The 14,102-nt window shown below is 34.2% G+C and overlaps 1 protein-coding gene across 2 annotated transcripts in view; it reads right to left on the minus strand.

Annotated features, from left to right (window-relative positions):
- Positions 1-14,102, minus strand: part of Hasp (Hig-anchoring scaffold protein) — a 177,182-nt gene that overhangs the window by 84,654 nt on the left and 78,426 nt on the right. The gene's annotated exons all lie outside the window — the stretch shown is intronic.

The raw sequence follows: 14,102 nt of genomic DNA on the forward strand, positions 1-14,102 counted from the left end.
CCCCAATTGTTACTAATTCTAACGTTAAATAATAGAGCGCAAAGGCCTAACGACGAACAACGTTAAAACAGCATTTTTAAATATTAATTCGTAATACCCGGCTCGATTAGAGGAGAGCAAAGTACCCGCTCGCTCTCTCTGGTACACTGGCGCAAAGGGCGTAAAATGACCGAACCTGGTTTCCATGGCAACGGCCTTCATTATTCACGCCGGCTCAGCCAGCGTGGACTCTTCGCGGGCCGAGCAAAAAATCAGATCGCGCGAAGAAATAAAAGTGCCCCCGCTTTAATAACGCATCTTTCTCGAGATAGGCTTTCCCTCGTAGCAGCTCTAAATGGATGTCGGCGAGAGGAGAGAATTTTAAAAGATATGATCCTCCCGCTCCCGCCGCCCGGAGAGAGATACATCGAGGCCACTGAGAAGAATGGAAGGAGCCTGAGTGAGCTGACGGGAAGTTCACAGGTGGTCAACCTGCGAGACGGCCATTTGTTGCTACAAACCACGGCCAGAGGGCATTCTTACAAATATTTCTTTAAGTTCTCCCCTCCCCCGTTTTTTTTCTTTCAGCCCATCAAAAGAAAAAAAAGCATTCGCAGTTGAAAGGATATTTTTCAACCAGACTCGGTAGAGAAATACCGACTCTTTCATTTTCGGAATTAAACCAAAACAGTTGTACTCTAAACTTAAAAAAACGCTTCAAAAATATTTGCTCTGACTTTAAAAACGTGTTGAATATATTAAGCCTTTGGTTCAAAAGTGTAATATGTTCAACGAGTTTATAAATTTTTAAAATAAATAAATTAATAAATAATAATAGTGTTGTAAGTCGGAAAATGACCGAGGACTTTTTTCCGGAAAATTTTCCGCATTTTTTCCGGAAAAAATAAAAAAAAGTATTTCATTCCCTGATTAATCTAATATATTGTTTGTAAATTTAAATAAAGCGGCATTTTCGCCTCATTTTTTCGAATCTGAAAGTAAAACTAAACCTCTAGACTAGTTTAAACTGATTACCAATGTAACGCTATTAATGTTTTGTAGTATGTTTACTGTTATTAGACATTTTATATCGATAAAAAGTTAAAAACATAAAAAACCCTTAAAAAGTAATTTATGTTTCAATTTTTATTTTTTTATTTTTATATTTTCTGCATTTCGGAAAATATTCTGGAAATTTTTCCGCATTTTATTTTTCCGGAAAATTAACAACACTAAATAATAAAATATAACGCAAATTATTCGTTTGTCTATTGTTGACCTACTGGCTCCTGTAGAAGTGTTCCACACGCGCGACACCGGTGTTCAGGGTGAAGTTAATTTACAGGACAAAAGTTTTATTTCCATTCCGAAATAGGTGAATATTTTTTTAAATAGGTCTTTCTATAAAATAAGCTACGCTTGCTGAACTTGTTTTTATGTAGCTCATTCGTTACGAAATACATAGAAGATGAGTTCAGTTTATGCTTAAAACAGGGGACCTAGTCCAATTTACTGTTATGTCCATGTCGTTTCGTAAAACGTCATCAATACGTCACTCGTGTCGCAGCAACAACATCAAAATAAGAACGTCAATGTTACTTTATAGTAGTGCTCGGAATTGTTTATTCATTATCCACAAATTTTCTGATTTATTTAAAAAACGTTGGTAAAAAGAATATCATTTTAACTTATTTAATTATGTTTTTTACGCAACCAAGCATTTATTTGAATAAAAGTGGTATTTATTTAAATAATTGTTTGTTTTATTTAAATAATAGGTTTATTCAATTTCGATTATTTAAAGTGTTGGTTGCACGAAATTTTAGCTATGGCTAATTAATGATTCATTAGAAAGAGCAAACAATTTATAGCAAGCACAGAAAATTTCATCAAAATCGGTTAAGCGGTCTTTGAATTATTATAAAAAGAAGTCGAAATGGTGGAAATCGAGTTTTTCGGCGAATTTTCAAACTTCTAAAATTCTTCTCGGCACCCATGACGTCAGAAAATGCGAAGCGTATCATTGGCTAATTTTCTGTAATACATTTCTTTACATCTGGGATTAAAAGCAGGTTGATTTAACACCCAGGAAAAAGTCCTACGCAGTAGTAATTGAAATAGGCATACACAAGCCTACGTAGTAGAAAAACGATATTAAACCTAAGGCTCCTTGTAAATTCTTCTTAAAACGTCGGGTCGCGCGCGTAAAATAAGCCTAATATTATGATTAAAAACCTCTGGTTTGAAAACTTCTACAAGTAAACAGAATCCCTCCACTTCAGTTCCTTCTATTTTAGAAATAAAACTACAGCTTTGATTTGCCCCAAATTGCTCTTGCTACGGAGGAGAGAAATTCGCCGAAAATTTCAGGATTTTGGGGAGCGAAAAAGGTCAGTTTCGGACTCAAAGTTAATACACTTAGGCTTGGAAATTTGTTTCGACAATGACATTTTTGGAAAGAGAACGTCCTGGGCTTTAAAACAAGCCCGCATTCATTCGTTTTTATTACTATCGATTTTTCGTTCAACCAAGACTTTAAACATTTTACAATTTTTATTCAAATATTGGTTATTTAAATAAAAATTATTTAAATATCACCGAGCTTATTTTATTCATGGATAAAAATTAATCGAATGGCGAGCACTGCTTTATAGGAAGGCCTATTACGATTGAGAAAGTGTTTAGTATTTATTTAATTTGACGTTTTGTATCTAGTGCGAATACGGTACAGGAGGGATTCTAGAGATGAAGGTTTTTTCATTGGGAAAGGGATTTAGGAGAATTCGAATTTAATCACGATGTAATGTTGCCTTTAGAAACGCCGACGAAGAAATTTTCATTTCATTAAAGCAGAATGATATTTCTCGGAGCTCTTAAGCTCTTTCTTTCTTCCTCTCCTTCGCTCCATCCCCCTCGGCGCTAATGCCCCCAACCCGCCGAGAGCTCCCTTTAAGATCCGCCACATGTATATGTGGGGAAAAAATCTCCTGTTTACCGAAGGCGTAGTAGTATGTACATCGCGGAAGCGGTTTTCTTACACGAGATGAAAGAAAACAGGGACTCCGTCCGAAAGCAATATAAGAAAGAGAAATCAAGCGAGGATGGGCTGGGCTGGGTGAGACTGGGCTGGGCTGGGCGAGACTGGGCTGCGCGGACTCAAATCAAATCTAAAGGTACTGAATTCTCTCACGGGCGTATATTTTTTTGAGCATTTTTGCCGACGTTGCCAGAACACCGCTTCGTGGTTCGTCTAAGAATAGTTTTGGAGGCATTTTTTTTAATTAGTATCAAAATTTGCTAGACATATTCATCTGGGAGGGCTCCTTTAAAATTGCTAACTCGGATGACCTTTAACTCATGGTTCAAGGTAATTCAAAGTTGATCTCGATAACCAATTAATTTAAAGAAATGGTGCCAATTTGAAAGGTTTTCATCATAGTGTTTTGCATCGGGTTAGAGACATTAAGTCTTAAGCTACCTCGATACCAAATATGTATTTATTTATAATAAGGCACAATAGCTATGCTAAGTCTCAAGCTATCTCGATACCAGTATGTATTTATTTATACTAAGGCACAATAGCTATGCTAAGTCTTAAGCTATTTCGATACCAAGTATGTATTTATTTATTTATACTAAGGCACAATAGCTATGCTAAGTCTTAAGCTACCTCGATACCAAGTATGTATTTATTCATACTAAGGCACAATAGCTATGCTAAGTCTGAAGCTACCTCGATACCAAGTATGTATTTATTCATACTAAGGCACAATAGCTATGCTAAGTCTCAAGCTATCTCGATAACAAGTATATATGAACATGGTGAAGCATACGCTATTTTAACAGGGTTTCCATGCATTTATTCATTCTAAATTATTTATTTCACATCGAAAATGTATGGCAACCCCGTTTTCCAGCGACTTTTTAACAGGGTGGCCATACCATAGAAATCTCATAGGTAACTAGAATGCTGCCGTGTAACTGGAAAATGGACCAAACGCCGTGGCAGACGATAGCCAGATCTCAGCCAATCAGAGCTCAAAGAGCGGTTCTGCCAAGAATTTAATGTCACCACAGATAATGACGTCACCTAGCTCGTGCGATAGTAGCGGAACCAAGTAGGATTATTATCCTCCTTGGCGGAACCACTCTACGGCCTCTCATTGGCTGAAGGTTCAAAACGAACTGGCGACAAGCTCGGCCGTAGGCGGCAGCATTCTAGTTACCTATGAGATTTCTATGGGTCATACATTTTTGATGTGAAATAAATAATTTAGAACGAATAAATGCATGGCAACCCTGTTAAAATAGCGTCTGCTTCACCATGTTCCACACGCAAACTTCCGAAAACCGCCGGTTGAGGGAAAAAGGAATAACGCCTATTCATTCTTGTTGATTTTTGTTTAATTGACTAGAAAATTAGGACTCCAAGATTTTAGGAAGATACGTATACAGTGTATAAGGAAGAATTCAAGGATTTTCATATAGGCGCTTAAAGGCCTAAGATTTCTTCTGCCAGTTTTCCTGTAAGTTTTCTTTCCGCCATGCAAATATCCTGGTGGTAAGCCAACCGCAGAACACGTTGGCCTACCACCAGGATATTTGCGCGGCGGGAAGAATACTTACAGGAAAACTGGCGGAAGAAATCCTAGGCGCTTAAATAAATCATAAACCAAGGAAGTAATATTTCCGAGAGCCAGGGGACCCGCAAGGTATTGTTTATATAGTGCTTGTTGAAATAATGGAAACTTTTCACCAGTAAACAGAACGTCGTGTTTTTTCCAAAACTTAATTCATCAAAAAAGCTACCTGGTTCAAAGGGAATGCTTGTTGCTGCCGTAAAGGTGAAAAAATTCCATTATTTTAACAAGCACTATATAAACAGTGACTTTCGGGTCCTGGCTCTTAGAAATATTACTTCTTGGCGATTTCCTGGGAGGATGATTTATGGAAGCGTCTATTACGTACGTTTCCAAGAAAGGTGCGATATTTCAATCGAAGAATTCAATCATTTGAAAGTTCATTTAATTGAAGTGCCAATGTAATTTTGCTCTACAACTTTTCTCGTTTTCGAAAATAAACCAGTAACAAAAGAAACGAGGCAAAAAGAGAAAGTATTTACAAAGAAACCATCGGAAAGAGAGAAAAAACTTTGGAAACTAGAAGATGTTGATGAAAACAAACGAGTTCAAACAATGGCATCATTTCCCGGAGACACGGCCTGATCTCAGCGTGTGTTGGCTCACTTTCTTCCGAAGCCGAGTTGATAGTAAACTCCTCGGCTTAGAAAGAGTGACTCGAATAAAGTTTTCTCGAAGTTGTACGACCGAAGTGAGAAGAGTTTCGGGGAGAAAGCTTCGAGATTGAAACTACATTTGGAGCTTTTGGTTTTAAAATTGCAGCGACCGAGTTAGCTTCCAATCGGCGGAAACTCCGTTTCGAAGCAATATAAAAGAGTCAAAGACAAACGGAGAAACGCGCCCCCCGTCCTTCGACCCCGCCCTTCGACCCCCGACGGAACACGCGAGAACTTCCTCCCCGAACGGACTCCCAAATTTCGAACGGATACGGACTGGGACTCTCGACACTCTACTTAGTCTACTATATATACTAATAGCATGAACCGGGAGGTTCGAAGGTATTCACTTCGCTCAAAGGTTAAATCATTCCGTTAGAAGTTCACTTTTGGGTTATATTTCAAAACCTTCCGTGTCACCCGGCCACCGGAATTAATCGCTTTAAAAGTTGCTCGATGACTTAGGTCTAAGGTAGCGCCTTGGGTATTATCATAAGTAACATAATATATATGTTTATATTATCATAAGTAACGTAACATATATATATATATATATTATCATAAGTAACATAATATATATGGATATATTATCATAAGTAATGTTATATATATATATATATAATCATAAGTAACGTAACATATATATATAATCATAAGTAACGTAACATATATATATATTATCATAAGTAACATAATATATATGAATATATTATCATAAGTAACGTAATATATATATTATCATAAGTAACGTAATATATATATTATCATAAGTAACGATATATATATATTATCATAAGTAACGATATATATATATATTATTATAAGTAACGTAATATATATATATATTATCATAAGTAACGTAATATATATATTATCATAAGTAACGATATATATATATATTATCATAAGTAACGTAATATATATATTATCATAAGTAACGATATATATATATTATTATAAGTAACGTAATATATATATATATATTATCATAAGTAACGTAATATATATATTATCATAAGTAACGATATATATATATATATATTATCATAAGTAACGTAATATATATATTATCATAAGTAACGATATATATATATATTATCATAAGTAACGTAATATATTATATTTATTATCATGAGTAACGATATATATTATCATAAGTAACGTAATATATATATTATCATAAGTAACGTAATATATATATATTATCATAAGTAACGATATATATATATTATCATAAGTAACGTAATATATATATATATATTATCATAAGTAACGTAATATATATATATTATCATAAGTAACGATATATATATATTATCATAAGTAACGTAATATATATATATTATCATAAGTAACGTAATATTTATATATATTATCATAAGTAACATAATATATATGGATATATTATCATAAGTAACGTAATATATATATATATATTATCATAAGTAACGTAATATATATATATTATCATAAGTAACGATATATATATATATATATATATTATCATAAGTAACGTAATATATATATTATCATAAGTAACGATATATATATATATATATATTATCATAAGTAACGTAATATATATATATATATTATCATAAGTAACGTAATATATATATTATCATAAGTAACGATATATATATATATTATCATAAGTAACGTAATATATATATTATCATAAGTAACGATATATATATATTATTATAAGTAACGTAATATATATATATATATTATCATAAGTAACGTAATATATATATTATCATAAGTAACGATATATATATATATATTATCATAAGTAACGATATATATATATATATATTATCATAAGTAACGTAATATATATATTATCATAAGTAACGTAATATATATATTATCATAAGTAACGTAATATATTATATTTATTATCATGAGTAACGATATATATTATCATAAGTAACGTAATATATATATTATCATAAGTAACGTAATATATATATTATCATAAGTAACGATATATATATATTATCATAAGTAACGATATATATATATTATCATAAGTAACGATATATATATATTATCATAAGTAACGTAATATATATATATATTATCATAAGTAACGTAATATATATATATTATCATAAGTAACGATATATATATATTATCATAAGTAACGTAATATATATATATTATCATAAGTAACGTAATATTTATATATATTATCATAAGTAACATAATATATATGGATATATTATCATAAGTAACGTAATATATATATATATATATTATCATAAGTAACGTAATATATATATATTATCATAAGTAACGATATATATATATATATATATATTATCATAAGTAACGTAATATATATATTATCATAAGTAACGATATATATATATATATATTATCATAAGTAACGTAATATATATATTATCATAAGTAACGTAATATATATATTATCATAAGTAACGATATACAGGGTCTTTTTTTTTGCTCGGAAAAGTGTTTTTTTTCAAAAACTATTTATAGTACCGATTTCAAATTTGGAAGGTCAATTCTCTATACCGGGGGACATCAGTTTGAGAAATTTGAGCGTTTTCGGTAATGTTTTTCACCAATTTTGAAAAATTATTTTTCGACCACTAGGTGCGAGATAAAAAATTTCTATTATAAAGTTGTAGGCCGTCATCGAAAACCCTTAAAAATTGTTCACTCGACGAAAAACAACTTATTTATCAGTGAAAATTCGAGCTTGAAAAATTTACAAGTTGGTGAAGCCAAATTACGATTGTTTGAAACGATAATTGAAAAGGGAACAAGTCTAACACAAACGTAGTAGAGTTTTCACACTTGAAAAAATGTACACGTTTGGTTTTTAAATGCAGATATTTTATTCACATAAATGTTTACAAAACATTTTCAATAATATCACCATTGGCTGCAACACAGGTTTGTGCGCGGACAATTAAGTTCTCAAACGCTTTCTCTACCATTTCTGGTGTGACGTCTCGGCAAGCACTGATTATTCGTCTAATGAGTTCCTCCCTAGTTTCAATGGGCGTGGCGTATACCTTTGCTTTAACGAATCCCCAGAGAAAATAATCCAGCGGTGTTAGGTCAGGTGACCTTGCTGGCCAATGCACTGGACCATTTCTCCCTATCCACCTTTCAGGAAACTCGTTGTTGAGGTGCTCAGTTACTTGCCGGGAAAAATGCGGAGGGGCGCCATCTTGCTGAAACCACAACTGACGTCTTTCAGCCAATGGAAGGTCGTCGATTGCGTCACTCAGTTCGTTCTGTAGAAAATGTAAATACCTTTGGCCGTTGAGGTTCGTCGGCAGGAAAAAGGGACCAATCAAACGGTTTCCAACAAGTCCAACCCAAACATTGACCCGTTCAAATTGAACCTGGTGATGATATTCAAAACCCCAATGTGGGTTGATGTCAGACCAAAGATGGCTGTTTTGATGATTAAAGGGCCCATCTCTAGAAAATGACGCTTCGTCGGAGAACAAAACATGGCGCAAAAATTGTCTATCTTCTTGGACAGCATTTAGTAACCAGTTGCTAAATTCATAACGTCTTTGATGGTCTCCGTCAATTAGTCCTTGGTGGAGCGTAGCTCTGTATGGGTGATAGCGATTCTTACGAAGAATTTTCCACACACGATTTGCAGAACAACCCAAATCAGCAGCGGCGTTAGCGCAACTGTGACGAGGATATGCCACAAAGTACGCGAGTACATTGTTCTCGAAGTCTAAATCCGGTTGACCCAATCCGCGAAACCTAGGTTGCAAGTTACCAAATTGATTGAAATCGTGAATTGCTCGTCTTACTGTATTTACAGATGGTGCTCCATTTGGATGTCTTTCTGCGAAGATTTCAGTCACTCTTCTAAGGTTTTGCGCTGCTTCTCCATAGTAAATGGGAACTATCTCGGTACGCTCAGCTACTGAATAACGAGGCATTGTTCGAAATATTATCAAACACTGATAATAATCTCCCAAAGTTTTCCTTTAAATACCCAATGCATGTTTAGGATTGACCTATAGCCTCGTGTTTTTTTAAATCCGGTCGTTTTTTTAACCAAAGTTTCAACTGGATTAGGTAATTCGGTTTCAATTATCGTTTCAAACAATCGTAATTTGGCTTCACCAACTTGTAAATTTTTCAAGCTCGAATTTTCACTGATAAATAAATTGTTTTTCGTCGAGAGAACAATTTTTAAGGGTTTTCGATGACGGCCTACAACTTTATAATAGAAATTGTTTATCTCGCACCTAGTGGTCGAAAAATAATTTTTCAAAATTGGTGAAAAACATTACCGAAAACGCTCAAATTTCTCAAACTGATGTCCCCCGGTATAGAGAATTGACCTTCCAAATTTGAAATCGGTACTATAAATAGTTTTTGAAAAAAAACACTTTTCCGAGCAAAAAAAAAAGACCCTGTATATATATTATCATAAGTAACGATATATATATATATTATTATAAGTAACGTAATATATATATATATTATCATAAGTAACGTAATATATATATTATCATAAGTAACGATATATATATATATTATCATAAGTAACGTAATATATATATTATCATAAGTAACGATATATATATATTATTATAAGTAACGTAATATATATATATATATTATCATAAGTAACGTAATATATATATTATCATAAGTAACGATATATATATATTATCATAAGTAACGTAATATTTATATATATTATCATAAGTAACATAATATATATGGATATATTATCATAAGTAACGTAATATATATGGATATATTATCATAAGTAACGTAATATATATATATTATCATAAGTAACGTAATATATATGGATATATTATCATAAGTAACGTAATATATATATATTATCATAAGTAACGATATATATATATATATATATATATATATATATATTATCATAAGTAACGTAATATATATATATTATCATAAGTAACGTAATATATATATATTATCATAAGTAACGTAATATATATATATATTATCATAAGTAACATAATTTATATGTATATATTATCATAAGTAACATAATATATATGAATAAGTAACATATTGTTTAAATGCTAATTTGCTAACCAAACCTATTTTAACACTGACCTTGTTTAAATTAAATCTAGACGTGGTGGTTTGATTTCAAAAATGAACTTTAAATTTTAAAAAACTGGCCAAATTCCCGAAACAAGCCTATATAATGCTAGTGAAATAATTTGGCCAAGAATTCCATAATTTTTGAGTTCTTATACCATAATTTTCATTTTTATATCTGGAAACGCGGGTTTGGTGATTATTCATAAGTAACATAATAACCATAAGTATGACACTTCCTATTATTTCAATGCTGATTTTCTAACCGAACCTATTTCAACACTGACATTCTCGCCCCAGCTTCGACTTCAACTCGCAACTGAATTGAGTAGGATATTATCGTCCTTGGCATTAGCATATTTCTAGTTGGGCATTTATTAGACACTAGGGGGCTATGTGCTAAATGAAATCTGGATTCCGTAATAACTGTGAAAATCAGCTCGGTGATAATCTAGGTTATTTGTCATACCTTAACCTTAAGTCTATAATATTGTTCCATAAATTTGTCACTTTGGGAAATATTTTACTGAGAGCTAGTAACGAAGTGACGTCATCACAAGTAGAAAATCTCCCCCTAGCGAGGCTCTGTCAAAGGCTACGTGTGACGCGTTAGTAAGCGGACGCAAAACGGCGACGAAGCCCGTAATGCAATCTGCCTTGTTAATAGCTCTCTGTAAAACTTTCGCGTGTGAAGAATAGGAAGTGTCACACTTATGTAAAATATTATACACTTATGGTTACATAGTTATTATGTTATTCAAATACTGTACAATACTCTAGACCCTAATATTAAGAAAAGTGTACGTCCTTAGATATTTTAAGAAAAAAATGTGTAAATGGTTAAAATACCATTAATATCATCACTTAATTTTTTTAATTAATGCAATATTTTGGATATTTTAATTTTAGTTATATCTAATGTACGGAAAATAAAATAATAATATGTATCGGCTAATTTAGAACGTTCTATAATATGTATAGCTACCGGTTTTTTTCAAAGGTGTATATTTAATAGAAACCCCTGCTACGATCAAGCGTTTGCTTATGTGGATCGGCGACGATGTATCACTAAAGTATTTTTGTATTGACAACTAAATCAATAGTTTAGTTTTTCACTCGAAGATCTATTTGGTCCGAGTTTCGCGTCTTTTTGTTCGCTCGAAGACCTATCGGTACGAGCTATTAGTAAGTTTTTAAATTTCTTCAAATTTGTTTAGGGTTTAGCTTTATTATCCCTTTTCATAATGGACTAATCTACTTATTCGCTAATTATATAATACTTTACAATGAAGTCCATAGGTGGTTCCTTTTAACTAAATCAATAAATAAAAATAAAAAATAAATAAAAATAAGTAAATAGGTTCGCAAAGAAGACGTAGAGATAATTTTACAAACTTAAATTTCCCCATTTTCCGTTACCGAAATCCGCGCGCGGTATTTAAAAGTGCGCAGAATCGCATCTCTCCGGAATTACGTCGGATTAGGAATGCGGTAAAGAAGAAAAAAAGATGGAAGAGTCCGGCTTTTGCGATGGCGAACCGGAAAGGATCAGAGAGGGAGGAGATCGGAAGGAAAAGAAGATGCGGGGAATTATGGGACGGAGGTATACGCTAGCGCCCACGTCTCTTTTCTGTAGATAACGTACCAGAAGTACCGGAGTACTAAGGAAAAAAATACTTCTTGGATCCTCCGAACAAAATCTAGATATAAAAACTGCGGCGAGAGGAATGCTAAACTACCTTCCTTCGGGGTTTATCCTCTACTCTTCTTGTGGGCACCGCCATATTGTATTAAAATTTGTCGAGACTACACGCATTTTAGATGATCAGCTGCTTTGGCCACTATTAAAGAGTCACAGAATCGTTTGGAAAATTAAAACTGAAATTAAAGGGAATATAACCCGAGGGGTCGGACATTTGTACAAAATCCCATACACTTCGCAAGAAATCTCCGACGAAATCGTGAAATCTCTGACCAAATTTCAAAATCTCTGACGAAATCGCAAAATCTTATGAAATCCCGAAATCTTTGACGAAATCGCGAAATCTTATGAAATCGTGAAATCTTTGATGAAATCGCGAAATCTCCGACGAAATCGCGAAATCTTTTACGAAATCGTGAAATCTGATGAAATCGCGAAATCTCCGACGAAATCGCGAAATCACAGATTTCGAAATCCCGTACGCTCTTTTTGGGAATGTCCGACCCCTCGATATAACCTCAGGTATTTGGTGTGGAACACCAACGTTTGCAGCTCTGGCCGCTCTTATCGTTGGCTTTAGAAATGTTTGGCGCCACTGTACAGGGAAATTTGAAAAATTGAAGGGGTCTTCCGTAAAGATTGCTTTGCAGGTTATATTCCCTTTAAGTATAGCTCCTCTTCTCTTCCGTCACGTGACTCAGGCATATCTTCCCAAAACACGTGATTATTTAGAACAACGCTCAACATTCCAACGATTTTTTGGCCCTTTAACTGGGTGAAAACTCGAAACAACTCCTTTCCATAAAAACCCTTTAATACTAACGGTAATTGTGAGTGTTGGGAACTGTTAATTGGCTCGCGTGGCACCTAGGAGCACTGCCCACACAAGGAGAACGCCACCCGTCAAAAGTCGTTCATTTTCTTGCACACATTTTTCATTTGTTAGACTCTTTAGCACCTGCTGCATTCGGAAGGGGAAAATTCGGAAATTGTCTTCTCCCCGCCCGTAAAACGTTCAGCGCAAAGGTTCGTCAAATGAAATTTGTACACAACACTGCGTTGGCGTGTTTAAAGGCTAGCTGCGTTCTCCTTGTGTTTGTTGCTCCTAGCTTTCATTGTAACCCGGCCACCTGATTTAAAGGTATTAAAAGTAGCTAGATGACTTGGGCTTAAGGTGGTTCCTTGGGTTAATTTTAGCCTTGCTGATTATTTAATTTTCATAACGATAATAAGTGGTTTCATTCACCCATTCTCGGACTAAAAGTGTACTTTTTTACCCTAAGACATATTATTCGCCTGTTCCGGGGATGAAATTTTCTCTGCCTCTCAAACTCTTCACTTGGCTAATACCCAAGGCACCACCTTAGGCCTAAGTCATCAAGCGACGTTTGAAGCCATTAATTCAGGTGGCCGGGTTACAATGCGTAGGAGGGTGGGGGCAAGCCCTTCATGCCACGTGAGCCAACAGCTCCCTACTCTAACTATTACCGTTAACCTCCACAAGTGTTTATGGAAGGGGAAATCGAAGAGCTCGGGGGAAAACCCCTTAAACCAGTGGGGAGAGAACTTGCAAACTCAACGCGGAAGGAGCTGTTCTGAGTTTTAACCCAGTGCCAGAAGTTGGGATCAAACCCGGCTCCTCTTGCTGCGAGGCGAAAGTGCTAACCACTCCGCCACCCCACTATTACTCCTCTTCCAAAGCGGGAGTAGAGAGAGTAAACTGATAAAATCGTCTGCTTATCCAGAATTTATCTGCTAAAATGACCACAGGCAGCCATTTTGGGAAAACCGTTCTAAACCTACTCAAACTTTTCTCCAGTCACAGGGATACTCTTCCTACCCAACTCCGAGTGTAGGGAGCTGTTCTCTCTCGTGGCATGAAGGGCTTGCCACCACCCTCCTACGCATTCTAACCCGGCCACCAGTAATTAGCTTTGCAAGACGCTAGTTGACTCACAAGGAGAGTACCCGAGGTGTTTATTGCCGATTTTGTTCAAAGTCGGGCGTAATGTAGACCTA

Source organism: Leiobunum rupestre, chromosome 4 (assembly GCF_980474605.1).
Source record: "Leiobunum rupestre chromosome 4, qqLeiRupe1.1.hap1, whole genome shotgun sequence".
NCBI lineage: Eukaryota > Metazoa > Arthropoda > Arachnida > Opiliones > Sclerosomatidae > Leiobunum > Leiobunum rupestre.